Source organism: Protopterus annectens, chromosome 1.part1 (genome assembly GCF_019279795.1).
Source record: "Protopterus annectens isolate FY-2018-M chromosome 1.part1, PAN1.0, whole genome shotgun sequence".
Taxonomy (NCBI): domain Eukaryota; kingdom Metazoa; phylum Chordata; order Ceratodontiformes; family Protopteridae; genus Protopterus; species Protopterus annectens.
The window spans coordinates 550,574,182-550,597,242 of NC_056726.1; the positions used below are offsets into that span (position 1 = coordinate 550,574,182).

General features: G+C 43.4%; 1 protein-coding gene across 1 annotated transcript in view; it reads left to right on the top strand.

Moving 5' to 3' along the window:
* LOC122814860 (phospholipid-transporting ATPase ID-like) overlaps positions 1–23,061 on the top strand; it is a 2,026,011-nt gene that overhangs the window by 158,500 nt on the left and 1,844,450 nt on the right. The window lies entirely within an intron of this gene.

Sequence of the window (23,061 nt, forward strand, 5' to 3'; positions counted from 1 at the left end):
TTTCATAGACATCTGTACAGAGGACTGGTATGGCCTATACAATGGTTTAGCATGCTGCATGTGAGGCAGATGCCATTACCATGCTATATAAAGTAATGCCATTGGGAGGTGGTAAACAGGCATGGATGGTACACACATCAAAATTGTATAAGCCAAACAGGATATGATCTTCACCCAAACACACACACACACACACACACACACACACACACACACACACACACACACACACACACACACACACACACACACTTCTAGCATTGATATTAGAGCCCCTACCTATCTAGTTACTACTACTACCTTATATGATTTCACCTAGTCCCAAAACACACACACACACACACACACACACACACACACATGCACTTACTTGCCAGTGCCAGTATTGAGATTAGAACCCCTGCCTATCTAGTTATTTGTACTATAGAGTTATACAGTTATCGCACATGCTAACTGTTCTGACAGCTGACCAAAGGTGCTGATAAGGGGAATGACATCAGCAGGACTGATAAAGTAGGGCAGTAGGTGGGAACGTATCAAAATACTTCTTCCTACAAACATATACACTTACACACACATATGCCAGATCTGAGAATAGAACCCCTGCCTATTTAGTTATTTGTACTATAGTTACGTAGTTACTGCATGTGCTACAGAGCTTGCTGGACTGACAACTGGCGAAAGGTGCTGATAACTACACAGCTGAGGTAAACTTTTACAGGTGCCAGAAAGTCTGCCTTCAGTTTTCCCTTAGATCTTGCTAGTTCTTTCTCTGTTACACTTCAAATAGCCTAATAGCTTTGCACGTCAACAGGTTTTTGTATCAATTATTCTACCACACCTGACAGCCAGCAGCAGTAGTTGTTACTCACAGAATTAGCTCCAGTACTTAGTAGTTATGACCACCCCTTCTGGCATGATTAAAGTCCAGTTCTCTGTACTTTTGCCCATTAACCTGGTGCACTTGGACATACTGAGGCACTGTTGCAACTGCCTCATGTACACAGACAACCCACTCCTCTCAACTCCCATTACTTAGACTTGTGAGAGATACCCCTATATCACCAAATTGGAAGATGTGCCTTGTCCAGCGAAGACTGAACTAGCTGGTCAAGAGGAGAAAGGTCAACACCTACACCACACCACATGGAACACATAGCCCTCCAGAACACCCACTATCACAGTTCTGACATACAAACAAAAATGCACATCCACCTTCACAGAGACATGCAATAGACATTTACCCAAACAGCAGAGACCGCCAAGGCAGACACCTACTCGAACACCACAACACAACACAAACCACAGGACACATATCTCACCTACACAGTGTGCCCCTCAACCTAAGTCCCTAAGGCTAACCACCTTGTCCAATACAGTAATCATATGTGACTCAATAGTGAGGCACACAGATATTCCACTCACTAGGTTGAATATGGAGAAGGTAACAGTCAGCTGTCTATCAGGTGCCAGAATCCAACACATAACACATCCAGTCAGGTCACTCCACAACAACTGCAAGTATCACTCTGTCATTGTCAATGTGGGTGTGAATGACCTGAGATGCACATCCCTGGACTGCATGAATGTGGGCCAGGCAGGTATGACAGTAGCTCTGAGCAGTATACTGCTATCATTCAGAATGATACTACAGTACAAACAACAAAGATTGACTTCAACAATTGGCTTAAGTGTCTGGTGCCATTCTCAGGGGATCCAGTATCTGTCTGCGTGGAATGACTTGATTGACAGACCATGATGCCTTGCCAGACATGACCTGCATCTGTCATCCCTGGGTTTCCAGGTACTGAGTAACTCTCTTGTCACCCCCTATAGTGCCTTTTTAGGTGGTGTTCCAAATCAAATTACCACCGTAACAGCTATAAATAAATGCAATTTGAGGGTCATGCTGCTCATCACTAGACATCTAAATCTCAAGATAGTCACTCGAAGCACTCCTCAAAATGGAGAACATTGACTTTTGAGCTGTAATGGAGACCTGGTTTACAACAACAGGCAGCACCCCTGCACTACCAGGCTGTAACTCATTACATACCTGTCATCCCCAAAACATGGGCCTCAGCTCCAAAGGCGGTGGTGTCTCCATATTCATAAATGATATGCGGACCTCCAGACTAGTATCCCACCATAATGCATCTGAGATACTTCAGGTATAACTGACATTGGGTAATAGTGCAATCCAGGTCATAGCCTGGTATAGGTCCCCATCCATGTCCCTAGACTCTCAATCCACATTCAACACCCTGGAATATATCAAGGTCCAACCCAACACTCTCATACTACGAGACTTCAACTACCCCTCCATCAACTGGGAAAAGTACTCAAGCACCAATACTCTGGCCCAACACTTCCTGGAATTCATCAGCTCCAATGCCCTGGACCAGCTCATTCTTAACCCCAGTGGAGAAAGCAACATCCTTGACCTGTGTTGATTACTAACCTATGGGACCATTGCTTGACAATAGTAGTCAATCCCTACCTGGTCAATCCAACCACAAAGTAATCACCATGGAAATCCACATCTCACCCACACAACTCCGCAAAGGTAACCACCTTGATAAACTTCTCCAAAGCTGACTTTGGACTCCTAAAAACAGAGGTGGCTAACTTCAAAGCACCCATATCAATGGAAAAATAGCTGCATGACTGCCAAATCATACACAAATGCACTGTATAAACATGTACATAAATGCATAGAACTAGCCATACCCAACAAAACCAAGATGCTCTCCTCCAAACACTGGAGGCCAATCTTGTGGTCCCCTGTCATTAATAACCTGTACAACAGAAGGAATAAACTGTTGCAGAAAAAGGTGGGGTCCCAAGACTGGAAAAACTCCCTTATTAGCCTCAACAACAACTTGAGATCCCTCATGAAATCATCTAAAGCCAGCTATGATGGTAGAATTGCAGTAGACACTGACAACAATCACAAAGCCTTTGATAGTTATATCAAGAACCTCCATGGCTATACCCAGAAGTGCTCTGAGTTACTGCACAGTGCTACCTCCTGTACTGAGCCAACAGATATTGCCAACATTCTTGCCAACACATTCAGTGCCAGCTTTACCCCTCTCTCCCCCCTAAGAGAACAATCAGAATGCCAGGCACCCAGGATTACTGCAGCCCAGGTTAACCCTGCATTGCCCATGGGCAAGAATACAGCTTCCATGGGACCCAAAAATATCCCTGGCTGTGTTCTCATGAACTACAAAGAGACCTGGCACCACATCTGTGTGCCCTGTCCAGTCGCAGCCTCACCTCAGGCTTTGTCCCTCCCAAATGGTGCACTGCTACAGTCATCCCTCTCCATAAAGGAATAGTGACTACAGACCCTGGGAATTGTCGGCCCATTAGCCTGACGAGTCTGATATGTACAGCTATGGAGTGCATCATCATGGACCTGATCGACAAAGATATAGGTAATCTCCTAACTCTGGACCCCACACAGTTTGGCTTTGTGAAAGGGAGATCATGCCTGCTCAACCTGGTTGATTTCTTTGAGTCAGTCACCAGGGCTGTGTATGACAGTAAGGCACTGCATACAGCCTACATTGATCTGGCCAAGGCTTTTGATACCATTCCTCAGTCAGGAAATATTGATGAACCCACCAAACTAGGCATCAACCCCTATATCACTAGATGGGTTGCAAATTGGCTCACAGATAGAACACACAGTGTGAAAGTAGTGAACTTCAAGTCAGACTGCCAACCAGTCATGAGTGGAGTCCCACAGGGATAACTCCTGGGTACACTCCTGTTCAGCATCCACTTCTCAGAAGTCCAGGCCAACACAAAGGAACTCTGGCTGACCAAGTTCACAGATAACTGCAAGCTGGGAGCCATCATTAGCTCCACAGGTGATGCAGACATCCTACAGAAAGGTCTCACTGAGACTAATGACTGGTGTAGAAACCATGGCGTGAAGCTTAACACCACAAAATGCATCATCATCCCCTTTGGTAAAAACTCAGTTCCCACTAAGTGCCACATCGATGGGAGCCCACTGAACACTGTATGCATTATAAGAGATTTGTGAACGTAGGTTGACAGCAACCTCTACTTCAACCACCACATTGCCAGTGTGGTCAGGAAGTCCTTCTATGTGACACATCTCATTACCAAGGGTTTTTCATCTAGGAAGAAAGGTCATCGCCTCTGTTTACTCTTTCCTCATTAGACCAGTCATCAAGTATAATGGCCTATTTGGCACGTACCTCACTAGACACCTGCAGCAGCTGGAAGGGCCGCAGAAGTACCTCATAAAGAGGATCCTAGGCATTAAACACATGTCCTACACAGACAAACTCAAAAGACTCCAGCTATTCTCTGTCTCATATTACCTACTCAGAGGCAATCTCTGCTTGACTTACAAAGCCATGTCTGACCCAGCTCTTTTAGAAATGCTACATCTAAAGACATTCCAATCCCTCCTCACCACACACACACTGCAGAGACCTCAACCTCATTACCACAATCAACACAACATGCTGGAAGGACAGGTTCCTCACCCAGAGACTGCACATGCCCTGGAACAAACTTCCCATACATGTCAGGCAGAACACCTAACTGACCCTGTTCCAGGGAAAACTTGGTGAGTGGATGGGTACTAGAAAGTTGACCCCAGGGATCACTCCAGTGGCTCTGCTTGATAGAGGCACTGGGTACTAACACCGGGTGGCACAATGGCAGGGCACTTCTATGGGATAGGCTTGTAAAGGCTTCAGAGTTATTAGCCTAGTACACACCTATGAACCTATAAAGGGAATGACATCAGCATGACTGATAAAGTAGGGCAGTGGGTGGGAAACTTGTCAAAATACTTCTTCCTACAAACATACACACTTACATACCAACACACACATTTGCCAGATCTGAGAGTAGAACCCCTGTCTATCTATTTTTTGTACTATAGTGTTACGCAATTATCGCATGCGCTACAGAGCTTACTGGGCTGATAACTGGTCAAAGGTGCTGATAAGGGGAATCACATCAGCAGGAGTGATAAAGTAGGGCAGTGGGGGAGAGACTTATCAAAATACTTCTTACAAACATACACACACACTTATACTCCCACACACACACATTTGCCATATCTGAGATTAGAACTCCTGCCCATGTAGTATCTGTACTATAGCATTATGCAGTTATCACACATGCTACAGAGTTTACTGGGCTGACAACTGTCCAAAGGTGCCAATAAGGAGAATGCCATCAGCAAAACTGATAAAGTGGGGCACTGGGAAGTGTTGTGGGAGGGAATGGCCTAAAACTGTTTCACCTACAAACAAACAAACACACGCTCCCTCACTCTCGCATACACAACTGTCACACACGCTTGCCAGTATTGAGATTAGAACATCTACCTATCTAGTTATTTGTACTATAGTGTTACACAGTTACTGTACATACTACATAGCTCATAGGGCTGATTAGTGTTCAATGGTACTTCTAAGGTGAATGACAACAGGAGATCTTGTGAAGTAGGGCAATGGAATGTGTACTGAGTGGGGACAGTCTCCTAATACTTAGACCTAAGGACACATGCACACACACAAACACACACACACACACACACACACACACACACACACACACACACACACACACACAAACACACAGGCAGGTGATGTGATATTATAAACCCACCCCCAGTACTGTCACACAATGGGACTCACCTTTTATGCTGGCACTTGCAACTGTTTACAATTGGCATGCCACTGTCCGCAGCAGGACATCACTGTATGCCATTCAGGGTATCTGTGTGTGTGAGACTCACTCTGTCTGTATCCCCCTTTGTCTCTCTCTTTATCACTGTCTGTCTCTCACTTCCCCACATCTGTGTGTGCGTATGCTTGACATATATTATTATCTGTTGCCCATATATATGTGTGTGTGTGCATCTCACGCAACAGATGCAGATATATCACATATGGGCTACCTGCAGCTAGCTGAGGGTAATCCTGTCTGATGTTTGTGTGTGTGGGGACAGTGGAGATGTACATAGCTGTCTGTATGCACAAACATATATACACAATACAGTCATATATTCCGATGTGGGTTCCAACATGTCCTATGATTCTCTATATATTCCGATGTGTGTTCCATCATGTCCTGTGATTCTCTAAGTGTAGGAGCATGCCCAGTGTGACCTTCTATAGTTAGAGTGGGACTCCATTCCAGAGATAGGTATACTCCAGTCCAGGGTTTTGTTTGCTACAGCCATACCTCTCAGTACACAGGACTTTCCTCAGGATACTTGTTTTGTTTAGTAGACATTTTCTGACATATCTGTAGTCTGACACTGCAATGTATTGTGTCATTACCTAGTGCTAGATATCCTCAGATCATCACAGTGCTTTACCAGAGGAATACTAGTTGTATGATGCATAGACCAATATTATAAGGGCAGCTATGTACATTCTTGCCCAACAAGGCCATTTGTGAGGTGTGGCTACAGCCAGTTTAGTAATGACACACCTGTGTAAACAGTCCAGTGACCTGGTGATATACTGGCTGGGGATCTCCTACTTGTGGGATATCTTTCTAATCTGAGATGACATATCCTTGTGTGGGCATACCCCTCATCTGTACATTTTTTGGAAAGTTGTCCAGGTGTTTGGCTAGGGGTTTCATCCTGCCTACGTAAACTTGTGCTTTTATGGCAAGTTAGTTACATATAATTGAAGAGTGATGTTACAAAATAATGACAGACATTACTGTTTCAGACTACATAACTTTCAGACAATTCCCAGTACTGCAAACCCCTCACCCTACCAATGTTCTCAGTATGCAAGGGAGATATTTACAACACATGCCTATCATTGTGCCTTTGTTCTACTTTTATTTCTGCCATTGTCTAGATATCTTGCCGTCAGAGGTTGGGAGTATAGGTGTGGATACAGAGCACATTCTACTGTGCAGGCATGTCCATTATATGTAAAAGCAAACATAAGAAAAAAAATATTGAGAATAACTACTGGTAACAGTCCCAAAAAGCATTTACATTCACAAAAGCCTTGGCACCTCAGCTAAACATCCTTCAAGATGTCACTAATATGTGTAGTATATTCCACATAGCACTGTGACTTTCAGGTATGTCAGTGGCAGAGCAGTGGGTATTACTGACATGCATAACAGTTGGCACTGCAGTTATCTGCACATGGCCCTGTCAAAGATAGCACTGTAGCTAGGGCAATACAAGATGACTGTCAGAAGAACATGCTGGCAAGATCCAGACAGTATTATTCACACAGACATAGCTCATTGACCCCTGCATACTGTGGACAGGCAACATATTTTCATGTGTATTGGTACAGCCCTGCCAATGTGTGCTATGCTGCTATTTCCCTGCAAACATGCATGTTACTGCATTTGTGTGGCTATATGGCGGGGGCACACCTGTCAACAGATTTGCACAGATTGTGCTGATATTTGCTTTAAATTTTGGTTCCATTTACCATACTATTGTGCCCTGTCTTGGGGACTAGAGGAATATCAGTAAAGAACACAGGTCAGATTGTACTGGCATATATCTGAGTTTCTGACCTCTTACCCTTCATAGCCTTACTGCAACTGTGGGTCCTGCTGTGCTATCATTGTATGAGTCTGTAGGGGGATATTTCAACATTGCCACCATTTGTGTGCCTTTACCAGACATTTCTGTGATTTTCTACAGCTGAATTGTTGTGTGGGTGTGAGGGGTGGGTATGGGACCCCCACACTGACATCCATATCTGTGACCTATGACCCCCCCCCAGTTAGTTGTCTCCGCACATATACTGCAGTGGGATTTGCCACCTTGGGTACTACTGCATAGTGTGTGGAGGCCAGTTTTGGCCAGACATTTCCTATTGTCCCACATAGCTGTCAGTTGTTTGCTGCTATCCCAGTAGGCCACCACATTCCCTTGCATGCATGCAGCATTAGCATAGATATGCTAGCAAAATATGCTAATCCATTCATTTATTGTTAAGGAGACTGACTTACCTTGTGCTTGCAGCAGTTGTGAGGAAGGTGCTTGAGGGCTTCCTATGTTGGATGCACACAGTACACTGCCTATACATGGTAAGTTACAGGTAATGTGATGTGTGTGTCATCCATTTTACTGTGTGTGCAAGTCAGAGAGAGGTGTCACTCCCTGGGGTCCTTACCGTGTCAGTGTGTGTGCTATGTGTTGCCTCTTTGCCAAGGCCTGAGCATACTAGACATGCCTCCATCTGCCTACACGAGCAGGCTCAGTGGCCTTCTCCTCTGAGTCCCTATGTGCCTGTGGGGACCTTGGCAATGGTGTTGCACTGTGTGGCCCTTCCCTGTGCTGTTCCTGCTGTAACTGTTTCCACAGGATCATATTGTGTAGCATGGAACATACTATAAACATGTATCCACATGTGGCTGGAGAGTACTGCAAGGCTCCACCAGTTATGTTAAGGCAGCATAACTGTGACTTGAGCATCCCAAACACATGCTCTATAATAATCCTGGTTTGTGCATGTGCCTCATTATGGCATTCTTGTGTGGGTGTGTGTGCATTTCTGATGGGTGTCATAATTCATGGCTCTAGTGCATAGCAAGCATCCCTCACCAGATGGCCATAGAGGATGCCCCCACTGGCAAATGCCTGGTACAGCTGTGATGAAGATGATGCCAGATGTGGAAGTTGTGATAGCTTCCAAGGCTGCCAGCACACACATTCATGATAATTCCCTGGGCATTGCGCATGACTTGGCAGTTGATGGAGAGGAAGCCCTTGGGGTTTATGTAGACCCTACCCTGTTCACCAGGTGGTGCTTTCATGTGGATGTGCATGCAGTCTATGGCACTCAGTACCTCCACGTATTCTGCTACACAGTGGAATAGATGTATATTGCTGGTCCTCTCCTCATGGGTGTTGGGGAAGTAAATGTGCTCACCGGCATGTGGTAGCATGGCATCCAGGAATTGCTAGAGTACCCTGGATGTAGATGCCTGTGAGACCCCCATGATGTCCCGAGTAGGTCTTTGGAAAGTACCTGTAGCTAGAATTCTTGAGGCTATACATACCTTGGTATCCACTGGGATGGGTTCCCCTCTGTTGGCTCTAGGTCTGAGTTAAGGCCGGCACAGTTTGGTGATTTGCTGAAGTATGTCTCTGTCCACCCTGTAGTGCTCTACTATCTCCAGATCATGTAGCCCCTGGTAAGTTACCCTGGGTCTGAACACTCTTCTCTTCCTCCTTGGTCTGTGATGATTGTCAGCATTATCCTCCTATCCGCCATCAGCTTCTAGCACATACTGATGGATCAAAGCAATGTCAGCCCCTAAAATATTTCCAGTTAAAATTCCCCCACATGTGTATACCAATGGTGCAGAGTTTGTGGGAAAAATCAGACTGTAAGTTGTTTCCATAGTTTATACTGTTGTGCTGCAGATGCTGCCTCTATGATTGGCTGACTATGATGCAGTCTACCTGCTGGCTATGTAATTTGTTCTTGACTGCTTTTATTCTGCTATTTTCCTTTTTTAATTTTTTCCCTTCCCATTTCCTCCCCTTTTAAGCCCCAAAACGCACTGTGCAAACCCGGTGCCCAAATGTAAACAGTCCTGATATTTCTGGATTTTTTTGTTTTGTTTTAGACCAGGTGCATGCTGCACAAACCCATTTAACTAATGTAAACATGAAGAAATGGCCCTCCTCTGGGTGTGAACACACTCCTAGGTTCATAGGTTGATACTAGGCTATCTGCCCTAGGGTACTTATAAGCCTAGCCAGAGTGTGTTTGGCTTTTGCCACCCTTTTAGATTAGTTGACTGTGCCTCTATATAGTAGGTCACAGAAGATAGCCCTTTTAAGGTTAGTTTACTGTGCCTCTGTCTAGTAGGGACACAGAAGGGATCCCAGGGGTAAACCTATGATCTCCCATCCACTCGTCAAGATTTCTCTTGAAGAGGGTCATTGAGGGGCTCTGCCTAACATGGATTGGAATTTTGTTCCAGAGTGAGGGGAGCCTCTGGGATATGAATCTGTCCCTCCAGCATGTCCTATTTATTTCTGTGCTGAGGTTTAAGTCCCTGGAGTGTGTAGCTCTAAGGGATTTGGATTTCCTGAGGTGGAGCATGTCCATTAATTCTGGGTTGGACATGGCTTTATACATCAGGCACAGATCGCCTCTGAGTAGGCAGTAAGCAACTGAGTAGAGCTGGAGTTTCTTTAGCCTAACTGCGTAGGGCATCTGTTTGAGTCCCTTGATCCTCTTGGTGAGGTACTTTTGGGGTCTTTCCAGTTGCTGCAGGTGTCGGGTAAGGTACATCCCAAATGGGGCATTGTATTCAATTATAGGCCTGATGAGTGATGAGTAGAGGGGCACAATGACCTCTCTTGATCTAGATGTGAACCCTTTCGTGATAAGGTGGGCTATATAGAAGGTCTTTCTGACCACTTTGGCAACGTGATTGTCAAAGGAGAGATTGCTGTCTACTTGGGTCCCCAAATCCCTAATTACTTCTTCCGCACTTAATGGATTACCACCTATGTGGTAATTTGTGGGCACTTTGTTTTTCCCAAAGGAGATAACTGTGCACTTTTTGGCATTTAGCTTTAGGCCATGGCTCTGGCACCAGTTATCCATCTTTGTGAGACCCTTTTGGAGGATGCTTGTGTCATTCAGCGAGTCAATTATGGCACCCAGTTTGCAGTCATCTGCGAACTTGGTCAGCCATAGTACTCCCGTGTTAGCCTGTACCTTAGAGAAATATATACCGAACAAGAGAGGTCCCAGGACTGATCCTTGTGGGACGCCACTTGTAACGGGTTTAGAGTCTGACATGGCACCTGCAATTCTGACCATGTAGGTTCTATCCCTGAGCCAGTTTGCAACCCATCTTGTGACATAGGGGTTGATATTTAAGCTGGTGAGCTTATTTATGATGCCCGAGTGGGGTCTTGTGTCGAAGGCTTTTGCGAGGTCCAGGTAGGCTGTGTGGACTACCTTCCCTTCATCTATGGCCTTGGTGACTGTTTCAAAGAAGTCAACCAGGTTCAAAAGGCAAGATCTGCCCTTAACAAAGCTGAATTGGGTAGGATCCAGTGTTTGGAGGTTCCCAATATCTTTGTTTATGAGTTCCATAATGATACGCTCCATAGCTTTGCAGACCAGGCTAGTCAGCTTATAGGGTGATAGTTTCCGGGGTCCGTTGTGGCACCACCTTTGTGGAGTGGGACCACTGTTGCTGTATGCCATTGCTTGGGTACATATCCTGTAGTAAGGCTGAGATTGAACAGTGACTTTATGTGAGGGTTCAGTTCTTCTTGGAGCTTGTGTAAGAGCAGCCCAGGACACTGTCCAGTCCCACTGATGCTGTGTTTTTGCTTTGTAGAGGGCAGCTCTCACCTGTGCATCTGTGATGTCAGGGAGGCTACACTCTGTTGGGATAGACATTTGCTCTTTTGGGGGGGGGGGTGGAGAAGTTTGCACTGAACCTGTCAGCCAGGATGTTGGCAATATCTGTGGGTTCAGTGTATTTTTTGTCATTTTGCACTAACTCAGAGCATATCTGGGAGTTGCCACCCAGGTTCCTGACATAACTAAAGAAGGCCTTGTGATTATCTTTAGTGTCTTGTGCAATGTTTCTTTTAAAGCTGGCTTTAGATGATTTTATGAGGGATCGTAGCTTCTTGCTAGTACTGATCAGAGATGCCTTCCCTTTTTGGGATTTTGCTCTATCATGTAGTAGCTTCCTCCTTCTGTTGTATAGCTTATTTATGGCTGGGGTCCACCAGACAGGTCTCTTTCCTTTGGAGGAGTGAGTCTTGGTTTTATTTGGGATAGCACGATCCATGCATTCCTGTAGGTGTCCATAGAATGCGTTTGTAAAAGATTCTGCGGTTTGGGCCGTATTTTCCACTGGCCCAGGGGCTTTGAAGGATTCCACCTTGGTTTTGAGAAGTGTGAAGTTTGCTTTTGAGAAATTCTTCACTGTGGTTTCCTTGGCTGGGGGTGGGGACGGGATATGGGTGTCCAGTGAGATTAATTTATGGTCAGATCTTACCAATGAGGGGTATACCTCTGGTATGGAACATAGAGTCCCCATGTTGGTGATGATCAGGTCCAATATGTTTTCCCCTCTTGTGGGAGTGGTGACCAGTTGTTCCATAGCATTTGAGTTTATAAATTCTAGGAACCATTGGGCGAGGGTGTTGGAGCTTGAGTAGTGCTCCCAGTCTATGTTTGGGTAGTTGAAGTCACCCAATATAATGGTGTTTGGATAGATCTTCATATTCTCCAGTGTTCTCAGGAAAGCCGAGTGGGGTTCCTGAGCTTGGGAGGGTGGTCTGTAGCAGGCTACAAATTGAAAGGCAGTTTTGCCCACTGTTAGTTGTACATGGATGCTCTCCGATGCTTCGTGCAGTGCTGCTAACCTGGAGGTGTGGGTATCTTTGATGAATATGGATACTCCTCCTCCTTTTGTGGTTCGGTCCGAGTTTTGGGGCGGAAAAGCATGGTATGAGGTATAACCTGGTATTGCTGGGGTGCTCTCGGGAGCCTTGAACCAGGTTTCTGTTACTGCACAGATATCGATATTCTCCATACTGAGGAGATCCTCGAGTGCATGCATTTTGAGGTTTAGACTTCTGGCATTGAGCAGCATTACCCTTAGTTTCTTTTTCCTTGTGTTGTCTATGAAGGTGGGTTTGTCTTTTGAGCCTTGCCTAAAAAAGGCACTATGGGGGTGGCAAGAGCCTTAGCCAGTATTAAAAGCCCAGGGGTGACAGGTGCAAGTCGTCCCTAGCGAAGCAATGTGGCTTGTCGAGCTTGTCATCCCAAGCTGACAGACACTGGATCCTCTTTGAATGACACCAATACTTTAGCCAATTGTTAAAATTGATCAGTTTGTCTTTATACTGTGGCATAATTCTTGGTAAGGGTAAGATGCTACTCAAGGTCAGGGTCATACCGGCCTGGGCTACATGCTCAGAGAGCTCCTCTATGTCTCTTTTCATGTAGTCCAGGGAGGTACGTCTCAGTTCATTCACACCAGCATGGACAATGACGGAGTCATATTTGTACTTACTTTGGAGTGACCTGAGTGCTTGTGTTATGTGGCGAATCCTGGCACCCGACAGGCAGCTTACAGTGACCTTCTCCTTGTTCAGCCTGGTAAGTGGGACGTCAGTGTGTATGACAATAGAGTCACCTATTACAAGTGTATTAGATGTGTTGTTTAGCCTTAAGGGCTGTGACTGTGTGGCACACTGACTTTGTGAACTATGTGATATTGTTGTGGGGTAGCGGTTGCTTGGATGTCTGCTTTGGAGGTCTCTGCTGCTTGGGCAGATTTGTATTTAGAGCCTCTGAGTATGTTTTTGTATGTTTGTGTGTTTGGTTTGCTCTTGCGATAGGTCTATGTGAGACTGGATTTGTGGTGTGTGTGGTTACCTTCTCCTCCTGACTGACTGCACCAGTACTGGGTTGAGAGAGCTCAGCCTCCAGTTTGGCTATATAGTTGCATCTCTCACATATATTTGAGCTTGTTGGGAGGAGGAGAGGGTGGTCTGTGTACATAAGGCAGTTGTAACATTGCCTAAAGATTCCCAGATTCACCAGCTGGACTGGAGAGTAAACCCGAAACTGACTTTTGGACATGCCAGAATAGTATAAGGAACTACTTTTTGACTGATCAAAAAGGACCAATAGGGAGCCAAGTACTTAAAGGGAGTATAAGAGGGTGTAGTGCTTTAGTTTATTAGTGCTTACTTATAAGATTACTTATACGAGCAACTGCAGGGCTTTAGAATGAAAATAGAGTGCTTACTTTGAGATTTAGAACAGTCCAAAGGGAAAAAGTGAAGAACAGACTTTGTGGAGCCGGGAACAGTTTAAACCCGTTTAAGCGGCGCTGCCCGATGCTGCGCTATGCGCAAAATCGTGCAAAACCACACAAATGTGGGTTTTAAAGCAGGGAAACTGAAAGAGATAGGAATTGACCCAAAATAGCCAATAAGCTACTAGTTTCAGGCCTGAGACCACTCCTCCAGGGACAGATAGGCTGCTCAAAGCTCCCCACTCTCACTGCTGAACAGAGAAGCTTCCCCCTATCCAAGTAAGGATATGGGCAACACAGGAAACTATACCACAGTCCGGAATTCAGCAAAACCTAAAATCTGCACTAATTTAATTCAGCAAAGGCGGGAAAAGAGAATATTTTTTTTTGTTTTGTTTTTTTTGTTTTTTTCAGGAAACAGCAGAAAAACACACAGAAAACACTGTAAATGCTATGAACAGGCTACTGTACTTTAGTGTGTAGCCTAAAAACAGTTATACAATACAAAAACAACTTAAATTGATATAAAACAAGTGCAAAAACTGTAAAAAGCAGAAGGCAAATGCAATTTTAACTTTTTAAAGCACAGATTAGTTAGAAATTCGCTTTTTAGGTGGGAAAAGGCAGTCGGAGCAAAAAAACAGAGAAAAAAATACTTAAATCTGGAAAAGTCTCTCTTGGGTCTCTCTGTTGCCTGTATCACTCTGCAGGACACCACGAGGAGCTGTGCAGAATTGTATACTGGTGCAAAACCACGCAAATGCGGGTTTTAAAGCAGGGAAACTGAAAGAGATAGGAATTGACCCAAAACAGCCAATAAGCTACTAGTTTCAGGGCTGAGACCACTCCTCCAGGGACAGATAGGCTGCTCAAAGCTTCCCACTCTCACTGGTGAACAGAGAAGCTTCCTTCTATCCAAGTAAGGATATGGGCAACACAGGAAACTATACCACAGTCCGGAATTCAGCACAACCTGAAATCTGGATTAATCTAGTTCAGCAAAGGCGGGAAAAGAGAATATTTTTTTTGTTTTGTTTTTTTTGTTTTTTTCAGGAAACAGCAGAAAAATATACAGAAAACACTGTAAATGCTTTAAACAGGCTAGCGCACATTAGTCTGTAGCCTGCAACAGTTATACAATACAAAAATGACTTAAATTGATATAAAACAAGTGCAAAAACTATAAAAAGCAGAAGGCAAATGCAATTTAAACTTTTTAAAGCACATATCAGTTAGAAATTCACTTTTTAGGTGGGAAAAGGCAGTCGGAGCAAGAAATCAGAGAAAAAAATACTTAAATCTGGAAAAGTCTCTCTTGGGTCTCTCTGTTGCCTGTATCACTCTGCAGGACACCACGAGGAGCTGTCCTCATTTCATGGAGTAAGTCAACACAGCCTCAGACACACACTCTTGCTTAGCTATGCTTAGCTAAGCTTATCTCTGTGCCATAGGGCTCCAATGTGCTTACAGCATGCCTGGCACACCCCCTTTTCATGTCTGTTGCTCCTCCTAGTTACACTATCATGCTATAGTACCTACAAGGTTAGCTGCAGTTTGGGACTTAGAAGACTTTTGTGATTCAGTAAATTCCCCTCATTTGCATACCCCACTGCCTTAGCCCATAATTACTGTACTAATACAGAGCCTTTCCCCTTGACAACCAGTGTTCCCTGGTATTGTTTTGATTCTGCATGCCATAGACTATAATGGCAAAATGCAGATTTCCCCTAAAATTGAGTTTTCACATTTTTTTTTTCGGCACGATCCCATTTGCATGTCGCTGCCCTATGCTTAAATGGCCGAGATCGGCCAAAAAAATAACTTTGATTTTTTTATAAAAATGCAGTTTTCCATGCCACTGGCCATATATTTGGCCATTGTTATGCCTAAAGACTATAATACATACTTTTTTGCGAGCTGTCATTGCCTCTGTTTTGCTATTTGCAGAAATTTATTTGGTTAGTAACCAAATACATTTCTGCAACTAACACTGTTCTTGCACGGATACCTGCCTGCTTGCTGAATCACTAATTCACCTCATTTGCATGTTTTTCACCAGCAAATGAGGTAATTAGCATTCTGCAGTCTTGCCCGTGCAGGAACAGTGTAGGCATGCTCATCCACATCAGATCAGCTGTTTGCTGGATCACTTGGTGGCCATATTCCATGCAAGAACAGCTACACTGTTCCTGCATGGAATTATGAGCTTACTGAATCCTAGGGATAGTTATGGGGATGAATGTTACTAAAATTACTAAAATACTCTTTTTTGGCCAGGATTCAGTATATCTTCATGAGAACTTATAACTGGCAAATGTTAAGATGTGGGTAATTAAAAATGTCATAGACAGGCTTTATCCCTACTGAATGGCACACTGCTACAGTCATCCCTCTCCACAAAGGAGGAGTGACTATGGACCCTGGGAACTATCAACCCATTAACCTTATGAGTCTGATATGCAAAGTTATGGAACGCATCATCACGGTCTTAATAAACAAGGATATACAGAATCTCCAAACTCTGGATCCCAGGCAGTTTGGTTTTGTGAAGGGTAGATCATGCATGCTCAACCTGGTCAACTTCTTTGAGTCAGTCACCAGAGCTGTGGATGATGGCAAGGTGGTTTATACAGCCTACCTTGATCCGGCCAAGACATTTGATACCATTCCCCACTCAGGAATCATAGAAAAACTCACTAAGCTAGGCATCAACCCCTATATCACTAGGTGGGTTGCAAACTGGCTCACAGATAGAACCCACAATGTGAAAGTAGCTGACTCCAAGTCAGACTGCTGACCAGTCACAAGTGGAGTCCCACAGGGTTCGGTCCTGGGTCCTCTCCTGTTTGGTATCTACGTCTCTGAAGTCCAGGCCAACACGAAGACTCTGGCTGACAAAATTAGCAGATGATTGCAAGTTGGGAGCTATTATTAATTCTCAAGTGATGCTGACATCCTACAGAAAGGCCTCACTGAGACCAACAACTGGTGTCAAAACCATGGCCTTAAGCTCAATGCCAAAAAATGTGTCGTCATCCCTTTTGGGAAAAACCCAGTTCCCATGAATTACCATATTGATGGTAGTCCACTGAACACAGAAGGAGTTATAAGAGATCTGGGAACACAGGTTGACAGCAACCTCTTTTTTGACCACCACATTGCCACTGTGGTCAGAAAGTCCTTCTAGGTGGCACAGCTCATTACTAATGGTTTTGCATCCAGGAAGAAAGAGGTCACTGTCTCCCTCTACTCTTCCCTCATTAGGCTAATCATTGAGTACAATGCCCCATTTGGCATGTACCTCACTAGACACCTGCAACAACTGGAGAGGCCACAAAAGTACCTCACAAAGAGGATCCCAGGCCTTAAACACTTGTCCTATATGGACAGACTAAAAAAAAAACTGCAGCTATTCTCTGTCTCGTATCTCTGCTTGACTTACAAATCCATGTCTGACCCAGCTCTGTTAGAAATGCTACATCTAAAGAAATCTCAGTCCCTAAGCACCACATACTCCAGAGACCTCAACCTCATTACCACAATCAACAGAAAATGCTGGAGGGACAGGTTCATAACCCAGAGACTGCCCATGCTATGGAATAGACTTCCCATACATGTGAAGCAGAGTACCTCACTGGCCCTCTTCAAGAGAAATCTTGATGATTGGATGGGAAATAGAAAATTCATCCCAGGCATCACTCCAGAGGCTCTACTCAACAGAAGCACTAGGACCTAAGGTCAGATGGCATGATGCCAGGGTAATCCTATGGGCTAGACTTGTAAAGGCTCCAGGGCCATTAGTCTAGTACACACCTATGAACCTATGAACATCACACTAAGAAATGATGTGAGATGCATCAGTAATTCAGCCTTTGATGATATGGGCAAAAACAATCTTCACTCAAGTGATTTATATCAACACTCTACATAGGAAGTTGCACTTTATTACATTCAGCAGTCTAAGAACTGTCAGAGTAACTGTTCCAAAGTAATGCCTTTACTCTGCTTTAACTCTGTGTTTCTCTAGAGCTACAATTTTAAGTAGTATTGCATGAAGATACTGGATCAGTGCAGCTGAAGGCAAAAACTCACCAGGTTTTGCAAGAGGACGTGAACAGCCATTCACTGCCATTCTGCATTGGTGCACAATTGCCAAACTCTATGCAAATGCAGAGGACAAAAATTGAAGGCTTTTTTATGGGCCATTTCTTCTCTAAAAAGGTCTTTAGTAATATCTCAGGAAACTTTACTGGAAAGGCTCACCCAGACTCTGCCACAGTTTGCTGTAAGGAAAAGGTTAGTTTGCTTTTGTTTTACTGGAAAGGCTCACTTGCTGTAAGGGAAATGTTAGTTTGCTTTTGTTTTCTTCTATTTTGTATTACTTTATTGCCTTTTGCTATTTTGTATACTGTGATTTGTTTTCTTTACACTGTTTTACTTATATTTCGCTTGTAATTACATATTAAAACTTGAAAAAAGACCACAGCTCTGTCTCTTGTGAGTCAGACAGACTTTTTTCTCACCCTCCCAAACTGTTAATGTTGTTTTCTTAAAAACCACTGTCTTTCGAGTTGCCTGTCTCTTATGTTAATTTGACCATATATCTCCTTCCCTTTCTCCTTTCACTGGTTGGTGTGAGTAAGCACAAAATTATCATTTGTGAAATCACTCCCCTTCAACTATTTAAATTTATTGGCCATCCCACTGTATCTCATAGTACCAGAATACAAAATTGCCCAACCCCTTTCAATCTATGTTGCTCTTTTAAAAATAGTGGTTCTCCACTTAGACAGCTAAAACTTAAGTTACATGCTTTCATATCTAACTGCTTGGTGTACACCGCAGTGTTTAGCATTAACCATTTTTTCATCTTACCTTTAAACATCTATTGCAAGACCACCAGTTATTGGACAGCCCACATTCTGCCTCTCAGTAGTCATCTTGGGATTAGTGCTTCTGTTTTCTCCTGGTGCAGGAAGGAGTACAGGGACATTGTTTTCTGAAGACTGCTGATCACCAGAAAGCCTAATAACTGCTTTATAGGTGACAGCTTGTAATCTATACTTATATTCTGGTCCTGGTGATAGTAGGAGCAGAGTGAATTGATCCTGACTGTTTCTGGTTGGAGAGTGAGTGTCTGTGCTTAACATTCCTGATTGGTTTGGTTGCTATTCTAGGCATCTACAAAAAAGGCTACAAGCCTACAGACCCTTGCATCATCTGGTACAAGACTGTGGATCACTAAATAGGCTGTGGCCTGCTTCTCTTCTTGGATTAGTATTAACATTTTGCTTCTGGTGAGAGAAGAAGCAAAGGAGCATTGTATCCCAACAGAGTGAATCTGTGGTGAGACCAGCACTAGTAGTAGCCAGGCAGTAGCCATTCATGTGACTCCCCTCTTTTCATCATTCTTGACAAGCTAATTCTTTGTTTTCAAGTAAGTACTGCTTGATTTGTTACTAACTTCAGAATATCTGCCTAAATACTTCATCCTTAATTTTTCAGGGTTTATGTATTAGTTTCCCCTCAAGTGTTTGGCAGTGTTCTGTACAGACTCAGACACCTTGAGTGACATTTTTCCTGTAAAAACACAATTGAAGTTTCTCCAATACCTAGTTGCACACAGGACTAGTTGCAGTGACAAGCACTGTCCACATAGTTACAAACCGGATACTCCTGACATTGATTGATATTCTCACTCCAACTGACTAATCAATAAAAAGGGTCTGTTGCCATGGATATGAACTTTCCTATTGTCTCTGTTACTGGCTTGATGGATATGGAGCATCCTGAGGCAATGTAGAAATCGCCTCATCTTTACTGACAAAAAGTTAATTCGCAAATAAACTGATATGGTATGTGAGAGATGTATTTACATAGTATCACTGGAGGCAAAGCTCTCACATAAAAGTATTCCTAATGTCAATAAGGTTGTCAGTAGTACACACACTGCACCCATCACACACAATTCAAAGCAGACATATTGGCCCACATATGCTGAGGCACTTACATGTAACTTTCCTAAACCACAAAGACCTCCTAGATGAAGTAAACATAACAAATACCCTCAGAAGCCCCAAATGTGCTCTTTCAAAACAACACCCACATCAACATATAGACCTACATCTCATGGAGCTTCTACCTCTAAGCCCATAAGGCAAACCACCATACAATCCAATACTCTAGTCATTGGAGACTCCATCGTGAGACACACTGATGTCCCTCTCACCAGACCGAGTAAAGAGAAAGTTTGAGTCAGTTGCTTATCAGGGGATAGGATCCGCCACCTTGCGCATGCACTCAGGTCATTGGACCACAATCACTAATATGACTCAGTCATAGTCCATGTGGGACTGAATGACCTGAGAGGTACCTCCCTAGACTATATGAAGAGAGACATCATGGAGCTCTGGGAATATGTGCCTCAGGCTGGTATGAGCCTAGCAGTGAGCAGCATTTTTCCTTCTCCAAAGGATGATACCACAATATGAACAAAACATGACTGACTTTAATAATTGGCTTAGTCTCTAGTGTCGTTCTAGGGGGGGTACAATATTTGTCAGCATGGAAGGAGATGGTCAACAGACCACGCTGCTTTGCCAGGGATGGTCTGCACCTCTCCCATCTAGGCTTTCAAATATTAGCTAAAACATCATCTTCCCCATAGTGCCTTTTTTAGGCAATGTCAAACTGAAAGTACTTCCGACATAGCAAATCAAAACCAAGAAAATCTAAAGGCATTACTGCTCAATGCTAGGAGTCTAAACAACAAAACTCCACTCCCTAGAAGCTCTCTTTACCCTAGAGAATGCTGATGTCTGTGCGCTCACTGAGACGTGGTTTAAATCAGCGAAGAGCACACCAACAGTGCAAGGTTATAATGCCTTACACATATTTAGGCCAGCTACTTCACAGGCAGGGACTAAAGGTTACAACGAAAGTACTTTAAATTCAAACTGTCACAACTATCTTCTCATGACATCTTTGATCCCTATCATTTTATTTTTGTATGCTAACAGAGTAGTAAAATGGCCCTTATAAGGGATGTCAATGACTCCCTAGCTGCAAGGAATCAATTGTTGCATTCTATCCTTTTCTTTCTTGATCTCTTCTTAGCATTGAACACCATGAATCATGAGAACATAATAGAATATTTGGTCGAACATAAAAGACTGGAAAAGGCAAAATATTGAAGCGGCTTTTAAGCAAATTCTTAACCTGGGAAGAATTTGCTTGGCCGCTTCTTTACTTTGCCATTTTTGGCACTGTGGTCTTGCGTGTTGGTCGAACATACATAAAAGACTGAAAAGGCAAAATATCGAAGCTGCTCTTAAGTGAATTCTTTCCCTGGGAAAGAATTTGCTTGGCCACTTCGTTACTTTGCCATATTCGGCGCTGTAGTGCGGTCTCAGAGTTGGTATATTTAAGTGGGGGGGGGGGTGAAACCCCCCACTTAATGTAATGTTTTAAAGTGTTTTCTTTTCTTTTTTTTTTTTTTTTTTGTTGGAACAGCAAATAAAATCGCTATTCTGACATTTCGACATTGTACGCTTCCGCTTACATAGGGTCGATTAATCACAGTTCGCTTTTTTAAGTGTTCAGTGATGTAATATAGACCCGAAGATTTGCAGCTCCATTGAGGCTTTTTGGATACAGACTTTGAGTAGTTTGCCTCTTACCTGTTAAGGCACACTCAAAAAGTTAATAGAATTCAGTCTTCCTCCAGTCACACTTTAACTTGTAGAGTGCTTGCAGAGATCTCACATGCGCCTTTCCTTTTCACAGTGCACATACTGTGTTTAAAGGGGGGAGATCTTAGTTATGATTGCTATGCTGATAAAACATAGCTCCGCATTTCCTTTCCTCAGAATCATATATCATATGTAGATACTCTGAAGGTCTGCTTGGGTGGATGAATTTTATGTAACAGAAGACTAAGCCTGCTACATTTAAGGCACTGGCATTGCATTTGACATTCAGACCTTTTTCGTCTCTTCTTAGTCCCATGATAGTCCTTGTGGGGAACTATATGTAGTCTGTGTATGGGTGTTACATTTGTACAAATATATTAATAACATGCTGTCACACAAGGACAGTCCGTACCTCTCAGCTGTACAGATTTTCACAGAATGTCCAGATTTTTGCCTCATATTTTTGGTCCGTTTTTCATAATGTTGTGTTTTTTTTGCAAATTAGTGGCAAATCATTAAAGACTGAAGTTAGAAAATGATGACAGACATTTATGTTTCAGACTTCATATCCTTCATAAAAATCCATGCTAATGCAAAAACTGTTATTCTATTAACTTTCTAAGTTTCTAAGAGCAATATTTAAAAAGTATCCCTATTTTTGGTCCTTTGTCCCACTTTTATTTATAGCTTTGTCCATAATTCTTGCTCTAAGAGATTGAGAGGTATGAAGTTCACATGGACAGCAGTGGTAAAATTTTCCTGTTATCATTTGTGAATATTAGACTACCCAGTGGCTTAATATCTCTCAAAGTACTCACTGTCCACAAATATCTGTGGCTACTGCTTGAATGCTTCATCTAAGCCAGGCATTTAGGCTTCCACTTGCTAAATCACATAATTTTCCAAAGCCCACTAGAAATTCATGTTCTACATGGTATCACAAGCCCAAAAGTCTTAATTGTTTCTACCATGGAAGATGTAAGCCGTTTGCCAGCTATTTCATGTCAGACATGTCTTGTATAGGTTCATAGGTAGGTACTAGGCTATTGGCCCTAGGGTCTATATAAGCCTACCCAAACAGTACCCTGGCTTTTACCACCCAAGAAAATGATTTTCCTGTACCCCTGTCAAGCAGAGCCACAGAAGTGATCCCCGGGGTAAATTTCCTATCTCCCATCCAATCATCAAGATTTTTCTTGAAGAGTGCTATTGAGAAGCTTTGTTTGATATAGACAGGTAGTTTGTTCCGAAGTATGGGAAGTCTCTGGGACAGGAATCTATCCCTCCAGCATGTTCTGTTTATTGTGATGACAAGGTTTAGGTCCCTAGAGCATGTAGCTCGGAGGGATTGGGATTTCTTTTAGTGGAGTATGTTCAACAGCTCTGGGTTTGACATAGCTTTGTATGTTATGCAGAGATCACCTCTGAGTAGGCGATATGCGACAGAGTAAAGCTGTGAAGTGAAACCTCGAAAACCAGAGAAACCTCACAAGCCCCAAAGTTCCTTAACGCAACTTTATTATATATCACTGACAGTGTTTTCGCTACT